This window comes from Phascolarctos cinereus, unplaced genomic scaffold (genome assembly GCF_003287225.1).
Source record: "Phascolarctos cinereus isolate Bilbo 61053 unplaced genomic scaffold, phaCin_HiC Scaffold_3;HRSCAF=262, whole genome shotgun sequence".
In the NCBI taxonomy this organism is placed as follows: Eukaryota; Metazoa; Chordata; class Mammalia; order Diprotodontia; family Phascolarctidae; genus Phascolarctos; species Phascolarctos cinereus.
The window spans coordinates 123,240,883-123,265,044 of NW_027555736.1; the positions used below are offsets into that span (position 1 = coordinate 123,240,883).

At 40.4% G+C, this 24,162-nt stretch overlaps 1 pseudogene; it reads right to left on the reverse strand.

The window, feature by feature from the left end:
• LOC110192324 (creatine kinase B-type pseudogene) overlaps nucleotides 1-24,162 on the reverse strand; it is a 198,337-nt pseudogene that overhangs the window by 139,520 nt on the left and 34,655 nt on the right.

Sequence of the window (24,162 nt, forward strand, 5' to 3'; positions counted from 1 at the left end):
GAATGGTGCACTAGATAAGATATGCCAGATTCATCTATTCCTTCTATCCTATTTGATCACTTACTTGAAAAAAAATCAATGTTTTTCATCATCCAGAGAAAAACTTCAACATTCATTAGAAAAAGATTGTTTACTGATTACCCAGGGATATTTATACTCCCTGACTGAAAGAGAGTAAGTGACCAATCAGATTACTTGTTTTAGTCCCTAGAGACCTTCAAAGGAGTACTTCTAGAATTCCCTTATTTGGTGCACAAAAACCCAAAATGATCTCTCCTGCTCAAAGATGATACTACTGATTCCAGTTACACATCATCACCTACCTATATCCCATCTCTACCTAAATGTACCATTGGCATCTCAAACACAACACTAACTCAGCCTCTTCTCCATAACAGCCCCTTTCCTCCAGGTTTCCCTTTCTCTTTTGAGGGTACCACCACCCTTCCAGTACCTTGTTCCTTCATCTTAATACTGTCTTACACTCTTCCTTCTCCTTAATACTCACCTATGTCTAGTCAGTTGCCAATTCTTGTGATTCCTATGGCCACAGCTTCTCATACATCTCTTCATTTTCCTCCATTTGCATACATAGCCCCCTAGTTTATGCCTTCATCTCCTCTGCCCTGGATTACTGTTAAGAGTCTTTTAGCAGATTTCCATGCTTCTGTTCTGTATCGATCAGTCAACAAGCATATATTAATCATGACCATGTACCAGGCACTGTGATAAGCATTGGGAACATAAGCAACAAGAAAGGCAGATCCTGCCCTCAGGGAATTCGACTAAGGGAAGACAACTAAAAGGAAGCTAAAGCTCGAGGGGGAGAAAGATACTTTGTGCTCAGACATAATGGAAAAATCTGGACTAAAGCTTGGTAAGAAATGAAATGATAGGTGACCAGGGAAGAGCCGTCCAATCAGAAAGAGATTCCCCAGGGGTCAAGGGTACTTTGAAGGTATGAAGTCCAGAGCTGAAGTGATTTTTTAGGATAGAGAGATTTCTGGGGCATGGTGGAGAAATCCAGAGTGCATCCTGGTAAGAAGTGCTATGTACTCTCTAATCCATCCTCCACACATGTACAAATAGAAGCTTCCTAAGAAAAAAGTCTAATTATGACACTCCCATGCTCAAAAAGCATCAGTGGTTTCCCATTGCCTCTAGGTTAAAAAAAAATAGAAATTCTCTATCCTGGCATTTATGGCTCTCCACAGTCTGTCTTCAACCTTTCAGATCTTATTTCAAATTATTTTCTTTTCACACACTCTATTTCCAACTTAACTAGACTACTATCTATTGCCTAAAATACATATGCCCCTCTCATCCCAGTGCATTTACATAAGCCATTCCCAGGACCTAGACTATTGTACTATCTTTTCTTAGCTCAACCTTTCAAAATGTTCATCTTTCTTCAAGGCTTAGCTCAGGTATTACCCTTTCCTGATCCTCCTAGTTGTTGCCACTCTCTCCCTCTTTTGAATTATTTTGTGTTTCTTTTTCTATATATATGCTATTTCTCCCCAGTTGGTTATAAGCTCTTTGAAGTCAGGAACAGTTTCAGTCTGGGATCTGTATTCTCAGCACATGGCATTGCATTTTGAATTTAGTAGGCTCTTATTAAATATATGTTAAATTGAATTGTCCATTGATCAATAGGGCTTTGAGTTATTTTTTGGCAGTGGTGATGTACTTATGCTTCCCATTCATGCTGTCTTTGGTGAGTCTTTTTTAATCCATGTCATGAGTGTTGTGATATAGCCATCTGGGATTAGAGAGCTGTTCTATGGCTATATAATGGAGCAAAACTAACTAGCCTATATAAAAATCAGTCTTGCAACCTTGCATAGTTAGAAGCATATGCTAACAAAATGAGTTGACTTCTGTGTGCGCTCTAATTAATGTGGTCTTATTCTCAGTAGGACCAGGTATGAAGTTTCATTTCCCTTTCATCCTATAACCTGGTTATAGTGTTAAATCTCTATGAGAAAGGGGAAAAAACTCATGTTAAAAGCAGTTGTTAACACCACAGGAAGGTAATGCCAGCCCAATGAGGTTAGGTAGGGAGTAGATATTTCTATTGTGCCAGGGGAGTGCAATGATAGTAACTCACATTAAGTATGGATATATCAAGTATTTCTAAGTGATGAGGATAACAGTTATGTAAGTTATTATTCATTTAAGTAGTGGCTTTCAAACTGTGGTGCTGGAGAAGACTTTTGAGATTCCCTTAGACAGCAAGGAGATCAAATCAGTCAACTGTTGCTGAGTTATTTTTCAGTTGTATACAACTCTCTGTGACCCCATCTGGGGTTTTCTTGATAGAGATACTAGAGTGGTTTGTCATTCCCTTCTCCAGTTCATTTTACAGATGAGGAACTAAGACAAACATGGTTAAGTGATTTGTCCAGGGTCATACAGCCAGTAAGTGTCTGAGGCTGGATTTGAACTCATGAAGATGAGTCTTTCTGGTTCCAAGCCCAGTGCTCTATTCATTGTACTACCTAGCTGCCAAATCAAGCCAATACTTAAAGAAATTAATTCAGACTATTCACTGGAAGGTCAAATACTAAAGCTGAAGCTTAAACTTTGGCCACAGAGTGAGAAGACAGGACTCACTGGAAAATATCTTAATGTTGGGAAAGCTTGAAGGCAAATGGAAAAAAAGGACGGCAGAAGGTGAGATGGATAGATAGTATCACGGATGCAATGAATATGAACTTGGACAGACTTCAGGGGATAGTGAAAGACAGAAGGGCCTGGAATGCTATACACTACAGGGTCATTAAAAGGTGTACATGACTGAGCAACTGAACAACAACAACAAGTAGTTCTAGTGTTGGTTCTCTGATCCTGGGGATCCAGCATAGTGGAGAACAAAGGCAGGAAGAAGAGCCAGTAGAACGGGGACATTTTCTCCCTTGCCTGTGTGTCCTAAGGGAATCATGGAAGTTTTCATTAAGGGGGTAGTACTTGAGCTGAGGCTTGAAGGAGAATAAGAATTTCACATCATGCCTATTGCTCGACTTGCTGGTATCACCATATGTTTGTAAGAATGATAATAACCATGCAGGTGATATTGCTTGAAACTCTACTAGGCATGTATAGGATGGCAATCTCAAAGAGAAGCTTCCTTCTTACAGCACTGAGAGCTAGTATGGCATGGTGGAAGGAACAAATAATTCAAAGGTCCAAATCCCACCACTGCCGCTTACTAGTTGTGTGACCATGGGCAAGTCACGTAACTCCCTAAGCCTCAGGCCACCTTCTAATTCTGTATTATAGTTAGCGTACACCTACACAATCTACAATGAAGTCATGGAAGGAGCCACCACACCTATAAAATCATGGTGTTCTTGAGCTTTTGTGCTCTGCTGGGCATCCTCCCTTTAGGAAATGGAAACCATCAGAATGTCTCAGTTTTTTCTCTTCTGATGTTTCTTTAGTTATATTTGCAAAGTATCATTGGTCCCAGAATGATACATTCTGACACATCAAGAAACTAGCATTTGATAAGTGGCACTGACTCAGCTTCATTGCATGCCTGAGGCAACATTTATGAAGCTATCTCTTCTCTCTTAGGGTGTGTTTAAATCAGAGATCGTGGTCTCTGGCAAAGGGCAGATCTGCCACTCTATTCTATATGCTACTCCCCAAGACCTACTGCTTCTGTCAACTTCTATCCAGACCTCATCCTTCCTGACATCTATTTTTGTCACCCATGCCTGAGATACCTAGCACTATACTTTCTATGGCTTCAGACACAAAAAAAATGGAAGTTTGTAATCTTTCTTCAGTTTTATAATTTTTCTAGTGATACAATGTTTCCTATTTCCTTTCTTCTTTTCTATGACCAACAAATGGAAAGCCATGCCAGGGTAAGAGTGGAGTGACTGAGGTAGCATGAAGGAAACATTGACTGGGTCCAAGGTTATTGGTCTTTATTTCAGCAGGACTGCATCAATTAATCCAGGTTTAAACTAAGCCCCAAAACTGCTGGCAGAAACTGTAAAAGAAGTTTGCTGTAGCATCTGGGCTTTCAATTATACTTCAGCTGAATGAGACAAGGTTTCCAGAGGCTCAGTGTGGGCAGCCACCTAAAATTCTTTCCAAACATAATGTAGATATTGCAAAAAAAATCCTAAAACATGGGTCAAGTGAAGTACTGCATCTTCATTCTTAGTGCACTGTATTTGAAGCAACCTAAGAAAATGGACTAAGGACTTTGATATACAAGAGCTCTCATCATTGTCCATCCAATAATCAACTTAACTTTGAAAAAGAATAGAACTCAGGTACCTTAGATCTCAAATGAGTTTGATCTCAAAGCTGTTTGTTCAAAATGAGTCTGAAGACATGACTAAGTAGCAATGTGGGTCTTTTTGAGGGCACTAAGAATACCTTGCTTTATGGTCACAAAATGCTTGATATTATCTAACTGGATCCTCACTAGGGTGCTATGAAGGACATAGTTTTATTGGGCCAGTTTTACAAGTGAAAAAACTTATACTCAAAGAGATTAAGTGATTCTCCAATATCACAAATGACACAACTAATTCATGGCAGAAGAAGGCTTTGAACCCACAGCCAGTCCCAGATCCAGTGATCTCCAGGTTGTTCTTTCTTTTTCTTTTTAAATTATTTTTTTAATTAACAACCATTTATTTTCTCTTCTTCCTGCCACCCCCACACCCTCAAAAAGAAAAACAAAAACCCTACAAAATATGCATAATCAGGCAAAACAAATTCCCACCTTGGCTATGTCTAAAGATTTGTGTCATATTCTGATCTTGAGTTCACCACTTCTCTGTCCGGAGATGGGTAGCACCTTTTATCATTAGTCTTCTGCAATCATGGTTGCTTATTGTGTTGATCAGAGTTCTTAGGTCTATCAAAGTTGTTTATTTTCTTTTTTTAATTAATTTATTTTGATTTATCAACAATCACTTCAATATGCTTTTGAGTTTAAGATTTTTCTCCCCCTCCCTCCCTACCACCCTCCCCCCCCACCACCTCCCCAATTTGGCACACAATCTAATATAGGCTATACATATACGTTCCTATTAAACATATTTTCACATTAGTGACGTTGTAAGGAAGAATTAGAACCAATAGGAGGAACCACTGGAAAGAGGAAACAAAACTCAACAGAAGAAAAAAAATTGCAAATACTATGCTTCAATACGCATTTAAACTCCATAGTTCTTTCTTTGGATATGGATAGCATTTTCCATCATGAGGTCCTTGGAGATGTCTTAGATCCTTGCATTTCTGGGAAGGGTTAAGTTTATCAATATTAGTTATCACACAACGTGGCTGTTATTGTGTGCAACGTTCTCCTGGTGCTGCTCACTTCCCTCAGCATCAGACCATACAAGTCTTTCCAGATTTTTCTGAAGTCTGCTTGGTCATCATTTCTTTTGGCACAATAGCATTCCATTACATTCATATACGGCCATTCCCCAATTGATGGGCACCCTCTCAATTTCCAGTTCTTTGCCACTACAAAAAGAGATGCTATAAATATTTTTGTACATGTGGGTCCTTTTTGCATTTGTATGATCTCTTTAGGATATAGCCCTAGAAGTGCTATTGCTGGGTCAAAGGGCATGCACATTTTTATAGCCCTTTGGGCACAGTTACAAATTGCTCTCCAAAATGGTTGGATCATTTCACAACTCCACCAACAATGCATTAGTGTTCCAATTTTCCCACATCTTTTCCAACATTTATCATTTTCTTGTTTTGTCATGTTGGCCAGTCTGATAGGTGTGATGTGGAATGAGTTGTTTTGATTTGCATTTCTCTAATCAATAGGATTTAGAGCATTTTTTCATATGACTATAGATGGCTTTAATTTCTTCATCTGAGAACTGCCTGTTCATATCCTTTGACCATTTATCAATTGGGGAATGACTTGTATTTTTATAAATTTGACTTAATTCTCTATATATTTTAGAAATGAGACCCTTATCACAGATATTGGTTGTAAAAATTCTTATCCGATTTTCTACTTTGCTTATAATCTTGGTTGCATTGGCTTTATGTAAAAAAAAAAGTTGTTTATTTTCACAACGTTGTTATCATATAAATTACTCTCTTGGTTCTTCTCACTTCACTGTGTCAGAACACTCTTTCTATCACACAGTTAGTAACCCAATCTGTTTGTATTCCTAAGCAATTGTATGCTGAAATAGGCAACCTTAATAGCTAGGTGGAATCTCTGAGTATACAGTAAAGATAGCCCCAAATGCCAATTTCTGGGAAATTACCAGGTAAAGATGACATACCCATTGTCCAGACTGCAAAGGTATAAACAGACTGGTGCTCAAACAACCCTAATGTGTATTATTTCCAATCTCCAACTCACAGTAGAGTCTAAGAAAGCTCTTTGGTATTTAAATTAAAAAAAAAAAGAACTCTGAATCCCTTCAAAAGACTTCATGTATCCAACACTTGGCTATGGGAACAAAGCAATACAGCAGTATTTGCTGCAACAGCTCAGGACAACAAGCACGGCATGATGGGAACCCTAGACCAGTCTTGAAAAATGAATAACAATGGTAAGACTGGGATTCCTACCCCATCCCCCAGGTGAACTGGCTTTACATCTGGGGACAAAGCTGTGAACAACCTGTCCTCTTATAATCTGAGAAAATTCACACGTAAAAGAGGGGAAGATGCCAAATAGATATTCTTTCTTAAAAATAGATCTAGAGGCATAGGGCTCAAATTATGACAGATGAGACAAATTAGACAAAAAGAATCTAAATGTATATTTTAATGACTATAATGGAATTTCCTTTCCTGAGAGCTTTAAAAATAAGCTGTTTTCCCATCTTTCCAAGATTATTTAGATATAAACTGATCTGGAAACATAGGATTGAATTCCATGACCTCCAAGAGTCCCTTCTAGCCACAGAATTGTCTAGGTTGGCCATGCTGTAATTTGCCCCAGCACTGCACCTAATGCTTAAGCAGTTACTGCCATCTTGTGGCTACCAAAGAGTCTAAATCTAAACCAAAGCATAAGCTTTCCCACATTGAATACCAAGCCAAAGTTAAATGGTAATGAGCCATACCACTTTAGTGTTATATCTCACACACTGTAGGTTAAAAGTTTAAGCACACTTATTAAATGCATTCAAAATTGAGTAACAATTAGACACAGCTAATATTTTTGCATCCACTTCCTAGGTTCACATGAGGTTTTGGGGTAATTTTTGGTTGGGTTTTTTTGTTTTGTTTTGTTTTGTTTGCTTTTAAAATGACCAGGCCAAGCAGAGTTTCATTGATTTCACTTAGTGGAATTATAGCTGGGAAACCATTTACTGGTATTTTACAGTCATTTGCACATATTGACTTGTTGGCCTTGTTTTCTTGTTCACAAAGGTTAATAAAAAGAATGCTCTATGCCACTCATACAAGCTTTCCAAGCCCCTTAGAGATGCTAATTAGTCTTCACAACAAGACCTGGAAAATAGGTTAGTGTGATCTTTCTTGACTTGATGGAATGGAAGGAGGTAGCAAAAAAAAGAGAGGAAAGTCAATAGCTGAGGAATGAAAGAGGATGTTTCAGGGAAAACAGCTTGGCCAGAAATATTTAAAAGGCACAAAGATTTCCTCAAGCAGTTTTCAAGGATGTTTTTTGGTAGTTGTTTGTAAAATCCTTTATCAACTTCATATAAAAAGTGGCGAATCAGCATTATAACAGTATAACAGAAGATAGAATTTCATTTTGTGAATTGTATTAATTCTTCCCAGTTTAATTTTCTTTTATCAAAAATCTAAGATCTCACTTGGATCATGTTAACTTGTCATGCATGTACAGAAGAGAACATGACAGTTAAAAGAAACATAGCTGACTAGAGAAACTGAACCTGAGATTTCACTAATATAAGGATCTCCCAGATGAGGATATTACACGTACTAGTGCACATGAAGGCATTTTCTGCAATTTAGAGAGTTGCCTAGAGAAGTGACTTGTAACACAGCTAGTATGTGTCAGAACAGGGATTTGAGCTCAGGTCTTCCTCATTCAGAGATCAGCTCTCTCTCTCTCTCTCTCTCTCTCTCTCTCTCTCTCTCTCTCTCTCTCTCTCTCTCTCTCTCTCTCTTCACTATGCATGCTGCCTCTTCAGCATGGTGACAACTAATAGTGATTGCAAGGTACTTGTTCCCTAATAAAGTACTTTTCATGGAGAAGTGGAGGAAAGTGCATGAGAGACTTAACACAGCAAGAAGCAGGAGCATAGAAACAAACAAACAGAAGCTCAGGAAACAGGAGAAGCCAAGCAGGTGGGAAGGAACGTTGGCAGAAATGACTCTCTAAAGGAATATCCCCAGTGTTCAGTCTTTCTTTTCCTAATGCATGATGCACCAAATGTAGAATATTAAAAGAATGATAGGAAGGCCTCCTGTTCATTGGGTAGCTCTTTTCTATGGCATTCATAGGAAGACACTGTCAGGGATCATGCAGCACAAGAAGGCATGGAGGGGTTATGTTCCACACCTGTGCAGGAGTGCTCACATTCGTGAGACTGTAGCTCTGTTAAGGTAAGGTACCAGCCAGATTTGAAGCCAGAGTGATTCTTCCTGAATGGATAAACCATAAGGGGAGCCTGGTGAATAGGGGGAAAGGGAGGAAGTTAAGAACTGAAGCAATAAAGATGCAGTTTTATTTTTTCCTAAAGTGCTTCACCGATGTTATCTCATTTGAGCATTATTATTACCCTTTGGGGTAGGTGTTATTATTATTCCCATTTTACAGATTAGAAAATTAAGTCTAAGGTAGGTTAAGTGACTTGCCCAGGGTCCCATAAGTAGTAATTATCTGATTGGGATTCAAACTCAAGTCTTCTTCACTCCAATTCCATATGCTACCTTGCCTCTTTTATGAAAGCGTTTTGACAAAATCTTCTCATTCTGTTCTTCTGAAAATGATGGGAGAGATGAGTAAGGAAGTCTGTAGGAGAGTGCCGCATAGATCTGCACTTAGCCCTGTGCTGTTTGCTGTGATCAACAGTAACTTGGATAAAGGCATAGGTGGTGTACTTATCGCAGCCAGTGGCACGCATGTCTAAGGTTGAAGCAGTGGCGTGTTGGCAGGCCCCCATGGCCACTCCATAGCTGGCAGCTCGTGGGGTGGGTCCACCGAGCCAAAGGGGAATTTTTTTATCTTTCTTACACATTACTCATCCCCTGGTACTTTGGGGTGCAGACTCACTTGCTGTTCCTCACACATGAGGCTCCATGTCTCCTCTCCAAGCCTTTGCACTGGCTGTTCTCTCCCCACCCCACCCCCCGCAGCTGGCATGTTCGCCTTCCTCACTTTTACCTCTGAAATCCCTGGTTTCTTTCAAGATTCAGCTCCAGCAACCACCTTCAGAGGGAGGTCTTTCTTGTTTCTGCCCTTTCCACCCAACCCCCTACTCTAATATGGACAGCGCTTTTAGCCTTTATTACTTTGGACTTCTGAAATTATTAATTTCATCCCCACTTCGGTCCTACAATCTCTCCCACCAATCCCCATCTAAAGTCCTCAGTGCCCTAGGGGAGAAGGGGGTAGTGAAACCAAAACATAGTCTTTGTTTGTGTTTTTTGTCCCTTGCTAAATAACAGGCTATAAATTATCCAGAACTTGGCCTCAGTAGAGTGACAGCTGGGTCCCAGTTCTGCCAATCGTCTACTGCTCTGATATACAGTACCAAGAACTGCCTACCCTTGGGCTTGGGGATATGGGCTGACCTATCCCTGAGCCTCCAGCCTCCTTCTTCAGCAGCCATTGGGGGTTACACTTCTCCCTGGGTATTGGGCAGCTATGGAGGCAGCTGACCTCTAGCTCACCACCATCCCCAAAGGTAGGCATTTTCCCTTCCCTGAGTGGTGGTCATCTTTGGTTTTTGGAAAAGCAATACTGAATCCAATGGGTTTTTCCATGTATGTTAGATTTTCATAATATAATAAACTTTTATTAAGGAGTAAAAAAAAGTACTAGGTCCAGTGTGGCACAAAGGGCAGGTGCAGGCATTCCCAAGGCCAGTCTCAGTACTTTGCTGACAAACTATGAGAGTTCTAGAGACAGTATGACACAATGAATAAAGTGCTGCTTGTGGATTCAAGAAAAACTTGGTTCAGATCCTACCCCTGACACTATTGATCATATGTTTATCACAAGTCAGTCATCCTGCCTGAAACTCAACATTTATCAAATCAATTCATTTCTTCAATAAAAACCAACCCTAGATGCTGACCTTTCCCCTATGTCTTATCGATACTGGTAGCTGACATTTCTGTGACACAAAAGCTTTGCGAAATATATGCATTTTTTCTTTCAATCCTCACAACCCTAGGAGTTAGGTAGGAAAGATATTATTATCTCCTTTTTACAGATAAAGAAACTTGGGCTCTGAAAGGTTAAATTAATTTCCCTGTAGTCATAGAGCTATCCTCAGGGGAAGGATTGGAACCCAGTCCTTCCTGAAGCCAATGTTAGCTTGGCTTCTACTACATCTATCTACTAGGCCTCACTGCCTCTCTACCAATGAGAATAACCTTCCTGATTAAAGGTTAAAGGACAGTAGGAGCTATTATCAAGATAGCAGAATTGGTTGGTTTGTTTTCTATTTCTTTTCTTGTTTGTTTGGTTTTAAAGAATTGAAGGGATAGTCAGCTATCTGGGATAAATTAACAGCTCTGACATTCTGTGATGAGTTTCTTGCTCTAAAATCCCAACATCTCTCTGGTGGGCTTTGTCTAGAATTCAGGGTCATAACACAAGATCATAGATTGATAGATAGAAAATACCTTAGATCAGAGGTGTCAGACTCATGGCAGAAGCCCCATTTGGCTGCAAAACTCCTGAGTGCAGCCTGAAACAAATTAAAATGTAATGAGGGAATTTTTAATAAAACAAACAAAAATACACTACAGCATAGATAATGTTAATTTGTGGTTTTCTCAGACAGAAATACGTTTTGAGTTTGACACTACTGACTTAGAGGTCTTCTGAGCCACTGCTTACTTTATAGATGAAGAACCTGGAAGAGGTTAAATGACTTGCTCAGGGTCACACAGGTGACCAAGGTAGGGTTTAAATCTAGGCATCCTATACAATGACATAATTCTGCTTTGAATATTTCTGGTTTTGTGCTCAAGACTAAGGCACCATGGAAAATCAAGATTAAGGAAATAAGGCTGTGGTCCAAGTGTATGAGAAGAAAGAATGTGGGTGTCATGGTTAAGGGAGTCCAAACTTGTTTTCATTCTTGATGGACACCTAAGGGATCCTGTCTCAACCCTTCTTTTTTAACCTTCACATAAGATTGAACACACAGTCAAACTGGCCAATTTTACAAATGCAGAATAGGTGGAACCTGTCTTGACAGTAGTTCATATGATAAAGACCTCTGGGTTTAAGCTGGCCACAGACTCAATGTGAGTCAACAGTGTAACATGGCTGCTAAAAAGAAAAGAAAAAAGCTGTGATTTTAGGCTATACAAATGGAAGCATAATGTCCAGAAGAAAGGAGAGGAAGTAGGAAAACAGGAAAGAGAGAGGAGAAAGAGGGGAGGAAGGAAGAAGGGAAAGAAAAAAGAAGAGAAGGAAGGAAAGAAGGAAGGAAGGAAGGAAGGAAGGAAGGAAGGAAGGAAGGAAGGAAGGAAGGAAGGAAGGAAGGAAGGAAGGAAGGAAGGAAGGAAGGAAGGAAGGAAGGAAGGAAGGAAGGAAAAGCACTTATTAAATGCTTACTGTAGGCCAAGCATTGATCTAAACACTGGGGATACAAATCAAAAAGCAAAGATAGTCCCGGCCCTCAAGGAGTTTATATTCTAATAGAGGGAAATAATACATACAGGGGTGGTAGCTGGGAAAGGATATTTGGCTTATAACATCACAAGGATGATGAGTGGAATCTTAGGGAAGTAGACTGACACACCTTTTTTCCAGGAACAATTACAGAGTTGATTTGATTGTTGATTATGCTTCCAGAACTTGAAGGGAAAGGGTTAAAGGTTGGGGGGTTGGGGAAAACATGCACAGTGGTGGTTTTTTTCTGATAGGAGATGGTCAAGGAAAAAAATGAAGCTTAAAAAGTTGTTCCAGGCATGAAAGGTTTAAATCCTACAAGTCTTAATTTCTAATTCTAACAGGGAAGGTCTTATTGTACTCTGGGCTGTATTACATTTATTATAAATATTGTATTTAGCTCTGGAGAATGAAATTTTAAACGCAGAACTTTAATTTTCAAGTGTATAAAGAAGGTGGCCAGGATGTTAAGGAGCCCAGGAATGTAGCTAGAATATTTCTTGTCAGCCCAACTTATAAATAAGTTGGACTAAGAAATCATCTTTCATTTGTGAGTTTGTTGTAAACCTTAAAAACAATGTCAAATGAACAACAGTGAGAACGTTGGGCACACCTAGCTAAAGACCATACAGGAAGGCACAAAATCGGCCTTCAAATATCTGAAGAGCTGGGATGTAAAAGAGGGCTTGGTTTCTTTGGTATTGTTATGCGAGATAGAATTAGAATTGATGGATAGATGGACGTTCTCAGACAAGTTAGATTTAATACTAATATTGAACCTTAGACAGATAAAAAGTATTAAGATTAAAACTACTCAACAATGGAATGTGTTACTGTACAATCAGAGGCCTGGTGACCATATGTCAACAATGTTGGCAGTGTGGACCGTACATTGACTTAATGGTTAGTAGATGATCTCTAGGGACTGTTGAAAGCTAAAATGTTGTGATCATTTTTCACAGTCTCCCTATGTATGTGTGCTTTAGGATCTTCCTTAAGTAAAGGACAATGTTGACTCATTAGCTAAGTCTTAAGAGTAGCCTGGAGAGATCTTGACTCATACTAAAATCATATAAAACAATCAGAAACTTTCAACATCATTATCCACAAATTCGCACTACTAAAGACCAATAAAAAAAAAATAGCACATTGGTGTATAGATCATTGATCTAGGTCTGGGAGGGACATTCATGTCACCTAGTCCAGAGGGATAAAACTCATGGCCAGCAAGAGGAATGTGATCCCAGTGAGGCCCTAAACAGATTACAATGGAAATGGGAAGCATTTAACACAATAAATTAAAATACAATAGAACATAGATAATGTTCATTTGTGGTTTTCTAAGCCTATATGAAACCTACAGGAATCCATTTCAATATGAGTTTGACCACCCCAACTCCTCCATTTTATAAATTAAGGACATTGAGGCCCAGAGAAGTTAAATAACTTAAATCCAATAATCTACATGAAGCCTTTCCTGACTCCCTCCACCATCACCAAATGCTAGGGCCTTACCTCCCTCTGTACTTTGTATTTACAAATTTTGTATCACAATGGATGGACTAGGGGACTTAGAGATAGGAAGATCTGAGTTCACATTCTGCCTCAGACACTTACTAGCTGTTTGACATTAAGCAAGTAACTTAATCTCTTTCAGCCTTAGTTTCCTCATCTGTAAAATGGGAATAATACTAGCCTCTACTCCCAATGGGATTGTTGTAAAGACCAAGTGAGATGCATCAAAAACCTTACAGACTTTTATTAAGTGCCTACGATGTGTCAGGCAATCTGGTTCAGGCTGTACTCAGGAGCTTGCGGCCACTAGTTTGCTCCAAGGTACCTTCTATCTCTCAATTTAGGATCCTGTGAGCAGTAGCTGATATTCCAAAGGATATCCATTATGAGCCTGAACTCTAGACAAAGCCCAGCAGAAAATTAATGTGCAGAAAACCTGTCACAGAATCATGGAATGTCAAAGCTGTTTGTTTATCTCAGACAGCTGAACCATCCATTTAATTCTTAAAAACAAAACAAGAAAAAAATACAGAAAAAACTGCTATCATGGTAATAGTTTCTAGTGTCCTTCAACCTTCAATCAGGAAGGTTATTCACATTGGCAGAAGATCAGTGAGGCCTAGTAGATATGTGTAGAAGGCAATGCTACCCCTCAAAAATATAGAGGAAGGGGCTTTTGAGCAGACATCGAAGAGTCCATTGTGGTGCCCATGGCAGTGTGGGGATAGTGAGGCACTGAGACTAGAACCAGGAGCAAGTGCCTGCCCTCTGTTCCACATTGGACCCAGTATTTTCTAACTTACTATTAAAAGTTTATTTTGTTATGAAAATCTATTATATGTTGAAAAACGTGCTGGATTCAATACTGCTTTGCCAAAACACAAAGACAACAGCCATTCAGGGAAGAAAATTCTTGCCCCTGGGATGACAGTCAGCCAGAGGTCAGCCACCATTGCCACTGCCCAATTACCAAGGAGACATGTAATCCCTCCTACGGCCCCTTAATGAAGGCGGTTAGTGGCCCAAGGATGGATCAGCCCTGAGCCCAAGGGCAGGCAGTGCTCGTGGCTCTCAGGGACAGTCTAAGTGACCTGCACCTTGGTACTTTATGTCAGAGTGATGGATGGTTGGCAAAGCCGGGACCCAATCACTGCTACTATGAAGAGGCTGCTTTCCATAATAATAGTAATAACTTGTGAGAAAACTAAAATTTTTCCCCTTACATCAAACTCCCCCACTGGCTCTGCTATGGAGAGCCTGTTCCAGTGGAGCTGCCTGCCAGCTGTCGAGTGGCCATGGGGGCCTCCCAACATGCCACCACTTCAATTCTTGACATGCATGCTGTGATAAGCACACCATCTATGCCTTTATCCAAGTGATTGTTGATCATAGCGAACAGGCCAAGTGCAGATCCATGGGGCACTCTCCTACAGACTTCCTTCCAAGTTGTCATTATACCACAGATGATTACTCTTTGGGTCCAGCTGTTCAACCAATTCTTAATCTACCTGACTGCATTATTATTTAGCCCACATATCTCCATCATTTTCACAAGGACAGTATGTGAAGATTTTGTCAAAATGCTTTCATAAAATATGCTTAAACTGACTATATCCATAGTATTTTTCCCATAAGTCTGGAAACTGTCAAAAACAGAAATAAGGTTAGACTGGCATGACCTGCTCTTTCTGACTCTTTGAGTTCACCACTTCCTTTTCTACCATTTCACTAACCATACATTTAATAATATGTTCTATAAATTTGCTAAGAATTTAGTCAAGTTGACTGGGCTATATTGACCCAGTCCATTCTCTTCCATTTTTTTTAAATTGGAACAATGTTTACCTTTTTCAACATTGCAGAATTCTCCTTTTCCCCATGATCTTTTAAGTATCCCTGATAATGGCTCAGTAATCCTATCTACCAGTTTGGGGAAACAATATGTAACAATAGTAATAAATGCTTGTTGCTTGAATAACACAATCTTTCTTTTAGGAGGCTTATCACTACCTAGACACACACACACACACACACACACACACACACACACACACCATGAAGATTAGTTATGGTGAAGCTTTTAGCTATAGCATATACATATGCATAATGTATTATCATTCCTCAAGGAAAGGTTTTTCTACATCCCTCACTCCATACCACTTCATCCTAATTTCCAATGAATCATAAACATAATACTTATCAAAAACCCAGCTAAAGAAATCAGAAATAGAAAGGGAATGACATGTAGCCATCCTCAAGGGCCACACTGTGATTGTGCAAACGGAAGAGAAATCACGCCTCATTCAGATATATTGCATTCAGTGGGGAGGACAATATGAACACAAGTTTGCAGGTGGAGGCTTCATTGCCTCCAAAGAGGTTATTGGACCCTGCTGCATTCTTCTAGCCTAGCCTGGCAAAAAAAGGCTGAAACCTAGTCCAAACAAGCATGGAGAATATTCACCAGCTAGTAATGTAGTAAGAGTATCTCCTACCAGCCTTAGATAAATTGGATTAATAAACTGCCTTTCATTTGTGACACCTCAGCATGAATTTTACATTAGGCCCAATTCAGTTAAGTTCAAACTGATACCATCCCTTCTGAAAAGTCTTTTCAATTGTCTGCGTGTGTTTACACAGGGGATGTCTTCACAACGTTCAAGAGGCTCCCAGCACCTCTTGAGAAAGGGTTTTTATAAGCAACCAGTCCTTTAGTGCTCTGGAATTAAATCAAAAGATGAAACCGCTATTTGGATTTACCCTAAAAGAAAACAGGCCTTTTTTTTTTCTTCAAACATTGGTGGCAATTTCAAGATACTTTCTTTGCATGGGTTCGGACTTGATTCAGTGACGTGGAAAATTTCCCATTTGTGGGTGAAGGAGACAGAAGAGAAGGGAGGGAGGGAGACAGAGGTGCAGATATGATGATGAGGAGAGAGGGAGGGAGGCCGAAGTACGAGAACACGAGTGCCCATGGGCCTGGTGCAGTTATTGATGCCCTTCATAGCCATCGACTTTGCCCAATTAGAACTGGAGGAGGTGCTTGATGAGTTTATCAGACCGTGAATCCTACTCCCCTGAACTGTAAGCTCGGTGACAGTTCACCTGAGGGAGTCATTGCCTTCACTGATGAGCGACAGATGAAAGAGCAGCACACTCAGTTAATTTACATGCATGCTGCTGCTAACGACAGTTTAATAACGGCAGTTCTTGAGTGAGGGATCTTCATAATGGCAGTTGCCTCCTGGAGAAGCACTTTCCAATGGAACGGAAATTACCCAGTGAGCATGGGAATGGCAAAGTGCAGCAGAGACGCTGAACCAAAGCCACTGTGGAGAAACATGGCAGATGTCCTGAGGGGACATGCCTTTGGTCCAAGAGGTAGGGAACTCCATGCCAGGGCTAGTGCAGCCCAGGCATTCATCTCCACTCTATCTCTTTATCCCTCCGTAAGCACGTTGTATTTCCAAGAAGTCCGTATTATGAAATGGAAAGAGCAGTGGAGAAGACAGTCGTTGCTGAGTCATTTTTTGGTTGTGTCCCACTCCTTATGACCCCATCTGGAGTTTTCTTAACAAAGATATTGGGGTGGTTTGCCATTTCCTTTTCCAGATGAGGCAACTGAGGCAAATAGGGGTTAAGTGACTTGCCTAGAGTCACACAGCTAGTAAGTGTCTCAAGCTGGATTTGAACTCATGAAGATTAGTCTTTCTGTTTCTAAATTTCCATTAATTAACCCCCACATTACATATCCAGTCCCTATATCTATTTTATTAGATTTTACAACAACCCTGCATGGTAAATAAGGATTATAGCTAACATGTATATAGTGCTTTAAGCTTTGTAAAGTGCTTTATAATAACTGTGGCTCAGAGAGGTTAAACTACTTACCTAGATGCTCATGTATTGGCAGAGGGAAGATTAGAACCCAGATATCTTTTGCAATGGGCAGCTAGGTGGCACAGTGGAAGTTCCTGAGTTTAAATCTAGCCTCAAGCACTTATTGCACTGTGTGACCCTGAGCAAATCATTTAACCCTGTTTACCTCAGTTTCTCATTTATAAGATTAACTGGAGGGAAAAAAAATGGCAAATCATTCCAGTAGCTTTGCCAGGAAAACCCCAAAATGAGGTCAGGAAGAGTCAAATACTATTAAACAACAATAACCACAAAAAATGCAGAATGACACCTTTCTCTGCAATTCATAGTCTTAATAGAGCTACCTAGGGGTCTGAGAGGTTATATAACTTGGCCAGGGTCATAAACAAGTATGTGTAAGAGGCCACACTTGAACCCAGGTCTTCCTGACTCAAAAGCCAGTTTTCTATCCACTATGTCATGCTGCCTCACAATGAAATAACAAATATAAAAACTTTTAAATGTATAAAGCATTATATAAATAGTGAATTAGCCTTAGGGACTTATTTCTCCCTTGTTACCCAATTCAACAGCCTCACCAAGTCTCATGTTCATGGGTGGTTGGACAGATGCTTAGTTCTCTGGAGGATAGTGTTGGGTGACTAGTAACCTAGCAAAGTTTGCAAAAGGTTTGTCTCTGGAATAACTTGAGAGGACTTTGTTATTCTGAAACCCATCATTCAGTGCCTGGAGGTTATCTTCTGGAGCAGAAGGCTTTCAAAATGTCAATACGGATGTCTCTTGGGCCTCTAATTTCTCAGTTCTCTGTTAATTACTTTTAAGTCTCTTCGTCCTAGAGGGAGTGTGGTGAAGATTTCTATTTACCTACCTACCTATTTATGTGTATATGCATAAAAATACACAAGATATATATGTGTGTGTGTGTGTGTGTGTGTGTGTGTGTATGATCTATAAGATAGATTTTTTTTACAGCACATTGAGATTTTCATGGTATTTCACTTATGTTGTCTCAGAGTCTCACAACAATCCCTATGAGAGAAGCATTATTATTCCCATTTTAGAGACAACGAAAAATAAGGCTGAGATGTTAAATGACTATTAGCAAACATGATGAGTCTCTAAGCTATTTTTCCACCAACAGAAACATCTTCTACCTTGGAAAGCCGTGACAGAGCTTGTGCTCTGCCGATACTGACTTTGAGAACCCAAGGTCACCTCCACACCACAGTTAAGTATCAGATTGAGACTTGAGCAAATAAATAATAAAAATAACTCACATTAACCAGTACTTTAAAGTGTACAGATCACATTCTTCACAACAGCCATGCAAGATGTATAACCTATATCAGATTGCTTGTCATCTTGGGGAGGGGGGAAGAAGGGAAAAAAATTTGGAATTCAAAATCTTTCCCAAAAATGAATGTTGTAAATTGTCTTTACACGTAATTGGAAAAAAATAAAATATTATCAAATGAAGAAGAACTGTGAGGTGAGTAAAGTTTTTATATTCTCATTTTACAGGTAAGGAAATCGAAGCTTAGAAATGTTGTGACTTGCCCAAGTTTATCTAGTAAGTAAAATCAAACAAAGGCTATCACAAAGAAAAATCAACTTAACTTACTGATATTGGGGCGGGGGGGGGGGTTCTTTTAAAGCTAGAAATAGAAAACATTCCAAGAAATGTCCTGGATCACTACTGGGCAGTCCCTCTGACTCTTCTATTGTCTAGTCTCTGCTTGCAAAACAATGATGTTATCCTTCCTAGGCCCTGGCTTCATGGTTCTCCTCCCTCCTTCCAAGGCTCCGAACAGATTAGCACTCCTCTTAACCTAAATATAATAAAGACTCATGAAGTGGCAATGTGGTATGGGAGAAGGGGCTCCGCACCTGGAGTCCAAGGGTCTGGGTCCCAGGGCCACCTCTGACCCTTACTAGCTGTATGACCCCCATAAAATCATTTAAACTCTCTTTGCCTCGGTTTCTTTTTCTATAAGATAGTGATGACACACCTTGAACTACCATCCTCAAGAGATTGTTGTAGGGAAAGTACTTTGTCAATATTAAAGCACTATGTGAATATGATTTGTTTTATTTTATTATTACAAATTGATAAAATGAATGCAAGGGACTATGTTTTCTCATCTACCCTGCTAACTAGTTTGGGACCCTCATCACCTGTCCCCTGGACTACTTTAATAGCTACTTTATTGATCTCCCTGATTCCATCCTTTCCTGTCTCCAATGTATTCTCCACAAAAGGGTAGAGCAGGAGAAAGAGTGCTAGATTTTGAATAAAATGAACTAGATTCAAATGCTTGTTTTGCTACTTACTTGTGTGATCCCTTGCTAGATTTTTCCTCTCTGGCCCTCCATTACCTCATCTATCAAACAAGGGTTTGGATTTGATGCCTTCTGAGGTTACTTCCAGCTCAAAATCTACCCCCACCCAACTACTGAAACAGTCCTGCTAAGGCACAGTCCTAGCCACGTCATCCCCCAGCTCAAAAAACTTTCAGTGAATCCTTCCTGTCACTAGGATAAAATCAAGTCTCTCTACCACCTGCTTTGTACCTACTTTCTCATCTTTATTACTCTTCTTCATAAACTTTCTATGGCAGCCAAACTAGACAGTTAGCTGTTTCCCAAACCTGACATTCCATATCCTACCTCCATGTGTTTGTATAGACCTTTCCACCACCACCACCACCATCACCACCACCACCATGCTTTGAATGGTCCTTCTCCATCACATCCATCTTTTAGAATCTCCATCTTCCATCAAGGCTTAGCTCAGTCACCACCTCCTCTGTGAAGCCTTTCCCCACACATCCAGTTATCAGTAGTGTCTACCTCCTCAATTTACTTTTTATTATGGTTATTTATTATATGTTATAGCCTACCACACACACACACACACACACACACACACGCACACACACACACACACAGAGTAAGCTTCTTGAGGGTAAATGTTCGTCTTTGTAACCCCACTGTTAAGTACATAATGAATCTTTGTTGTTGCATTAAACGACTCATCTGCGGCTAGTGAATTATCTTTGTCCTAGGACACCAGGAAACTAGTTATTGCACAGGAAGAGGTAATTTACTGAATGGTCCCCTGGTGCCTGAAAAGGTGGAATTTGGTGAGCAATTTTCTCCCACAGAAGAGTTTGTTCCTTGCCAGCACAGTGAGACACATCTGGATCACAGCAGGCCTGGGAGCACCCCCTCCCACCTGTCTGGAATTGTAAGTAGTGTCTCCGCAATAGCGGGCATCCAAATCCCGAATACTGAGCGAGCAGCACCCCTGCAGGGAGAAGAAAATAAAAGAGAGTGGACGGATGTACTGAGCAGATCAAAGCTATAGTCTTTTGATCTTGCATGGAGGCATTAAGGGCCTCAGAGCTTTACTCTGCAAAGAGGAATGAAAGTCCATGAGTATGTATGTGTGCGTAGGTGTGAGCGTGAATACGCACATACACATAATAGCCTCCTGGAGTGCACATATTTGAATGTATGTTTTATGCATTTGTGAAGTACCTATTGCATTCCCCTACAATTCAAACGGACAAATGTGACCTCTTGGATGAACCTCCTTTAGCCACGTCACAAAATTCCTACCACCCACCACTGGCTGTCAATACATTAGACTAGAGCTCTTGTAGCATATTCACACGCACGCATCAAGTACACTATGGCTCCACTAAGCTGTACAAACGCAGGCTTTGTACTGCGCTAGGAAAAGCGATCTCACCACTCTCTGGCTTCTCATTTCCTTGCACAGTGGGCTAATGCCCAGCTGATTCTCCCACTCTTTTCACATTAACAGTCCCTGCTGCAGAGCACAGACTTTCATGAATGCTTACATCCTTCTCCTCCAAAAAAATTTGGGGGGAAAAGAGGGGGAGGGGTAACCATCTCCAGTAAACTTATAAACTTGTTACCATAGTAACAGGCATCCTCGAGGTCCAAATATGGATCAGCAATACCACCTAGTGGTACATTGAAAATCGCTTTCTAAGGAGTGGTACATTTTTGGTTTTTGTTTTTGTTGACTTACAAAACAAAACTAGAGTGATATATTTAAAACACAGATACAGGGGAGTTGAAGGGGAGTCAGGAAAAGGAGAAATATATCCTTTCTGAGTACCTGGTGCTCATCCTCTAAGTAAGGGTAGTTTTCTGGGTAGTTTTCTGAAGACACACCATCCAGGTACAGCAATACTACTACTTTTAGGGTTGGTGCTACTGCTATCCAGTTATGTGTGTGACAGCACCCTAATGGACATCCAATTTGCAATATGTGGATCAGGAATTAGGAGGTATAAAACTGAATAGAACTTGCCTGTTTGCTGTGGGGGAGAAAAACACAAGGTTAGGGTTAGGTTAGGGTCCTTTGTTGAAGCTCAGAGGGATCCAGATCAAATTTGTTTTTAATATTCATGACACCATGCCCCTCCCTCTTCTGATTACATGTACATTTTGCTTTTCTCCACTTGTGTATTTGGCCCATATGTTTCACCATCATTATTCCCAACTGTTGTTAAGTATGTGCGCTATTGCCACATTATTGTAAATTATGCATTCCTTAAGCAAAGTCCCTATCATCTCTTACTTTTGTGTCTGCTACTAGCACCTAAGGTAGACAGCAGATATTCACTGAATGTTTGTTCATATTAATACTTCTAAAATTACCTTACAGGCTATAGCTATTCTGGGGAGCTAGGATAAGGAAGAAGGGAGTATGGCAGATACTGATCTTCCTCAAGAAACTTACAAACTAAAGGAGATGGAGGAAAGTCAGGAAGGAAAAGAAGGGAAGGGATCCAGTAAGTCTCAGAGGTTATTTGTTTTCTTATTTCATCGCTCTCCAGTTTATGTAACCAAAAGACATTCTCCCTAATCCCACCCAATAACACTGGACCAACAGTATGGCTTCAGACGCATGTAAATTGTGGTGAATGGAATTCTGAGAATATCAAGCCAACTTGCATAATAGCGAAGTAGGGAGGCATCCTCAGGAACCTATTTCCCCATGGCAGACTTCTTCCTTGCCAGCATCTATTTACAGGAGAGGGAAGCAGCTTTGCCTGCTACCACAACCAAAAGATGCCTGGTCAGAAGACAGACTGCATTCTGTACATTGAAATACTAAATCATTTAAAATTCAGATGCAAACAGTGTAAATATCCAGGCTATAAACAAGAGAAGCCATATGGAGTGGTCTTCACAGTTATTTTAGCTTCTCTGTCACAATATTTAGCACATACATAATTCTTTAAAAACCATTAATTTGTCATTGCACACAAACATTCTACGAGCACCATTCCTCATTCCCAGGCTCCAGAGCTGGGCTCCATCTCAGTCTTTATCTTTAGCATTCAGCACTGGAGCACATACCCAATCTGGGAGAAAGAAGCCAGTAAAGAGCTCTGCCCATCCTACAGAGGGTCCCCACCCAAGCTGGCATTACAGACCCCTGCTCCTGTCTCCTTATCCTCTTCTGTGAGCAATCAGCAAAGCTGTCTCTCACTTGTGTACATAAATGCTGAAGCTATTCTGAGAGGCAAGAACAAGTCTAGCACAGTGGGCATATTTCTGAGATGTCTCTCTGCTTTGCTGTTTGGAAAAGTCAGCCTAATATCCTCAAACCTATTTCCCAAGATTGCAGGGGGTGGGGGAAGTGGGCAGAAAGCTAGTTTCTAAAGACATGAGCAGCATGATACTAAATATATTTTTAATGGGCTGGCAATGTGAGATGGATTTTTAATAAAAGTGATTAAATGTAGGGAAACAAACTCCAGAATGTAAGGTCAGTCTCCTTTACATCCCACGACACTGTCCCACAACCCTCCCCACCTCAGCTCCACAAAAGAAGGGAAAGAAGTCTGGTGAAAAAATTCACATCCCCAGTTTAAGGGAAATAAGGCCCTGATATGTACGTGTGCTTATGTGTATATATACATATATATGCACACATGCGTGTGTGTATATGTGTGTACATATATGTGTGTGCATATGTACACCTGCACATATACACACACATACACAAATGAAAAGAGAAAGACAGAGACAGGGAGAAATGGCATCATGAATCAAAGACCAGCCCTGGTATCTTGATATCTTGTTATCTCAGTTCAGGTCCTGCCCCTGACACATAGATTCTGTTTGACTTCGGGCAAGTCATTTAACTTCTCATTAGCCCAAGCACTTCTCTGAGAATAGAAACTGCAAAAAATGCACTTATCTGAATTAACAAAGGGAGCTGCCTCACCAAGAGTTCCCTACACCAATGAAAAACACAAACTACTCACCAAACCCTGCCTTGGCCAGCCTGTTAGCAGTCTGTGCTCCCTGTTGCCCCTCCCTCTCCTGGATCTCCACAGCTAGATCTCAGCTCTCTAGCAGCTGATGGCCATTTTACCATCTTACCTCTCATCCAGTCCCCTGTCTCGTGCAACCCTGCTTCCTGCAGTTCTCCTGAGTTCTCATTCTAGCTGCTCTGCTAAGGCCCCATTCTGTCCAGTGCCCTCCCTTCTCAGTATGTATTCACTAATATCCCCGTTAGTTATTTTCCACAATTCTGTCACACCCCTCAGCTTACAGCAGATGGCATTCCTTACCTTCCCAAGAGACACCTCTCTACTACCTGGCCAAAACGTGAACAACTTCTAAGCATATCCACAGCTCAAATAAACCTATCTCCACTGTATTTAAGCCTTCTTTTGCAAATGATGCCATAATCCCCAAGTCTTACACATCAGACTTCTGTCCAGGCCTTAGAAAATTCTCTACTTGAGCATAACAAGCAAGTCTCTTTCTCAAGTTCCAAGTACACTCATGGTGATTCCTCATTTGCCTCCTCTCTTCCCTGGTATCAGTCAGTCAATAAGCATTTAAGAACTTATTATGTGCCAGGAATTATGCTAAGTGCTGGAGACATAAAGAAAGGCAGTGTGTCTCCC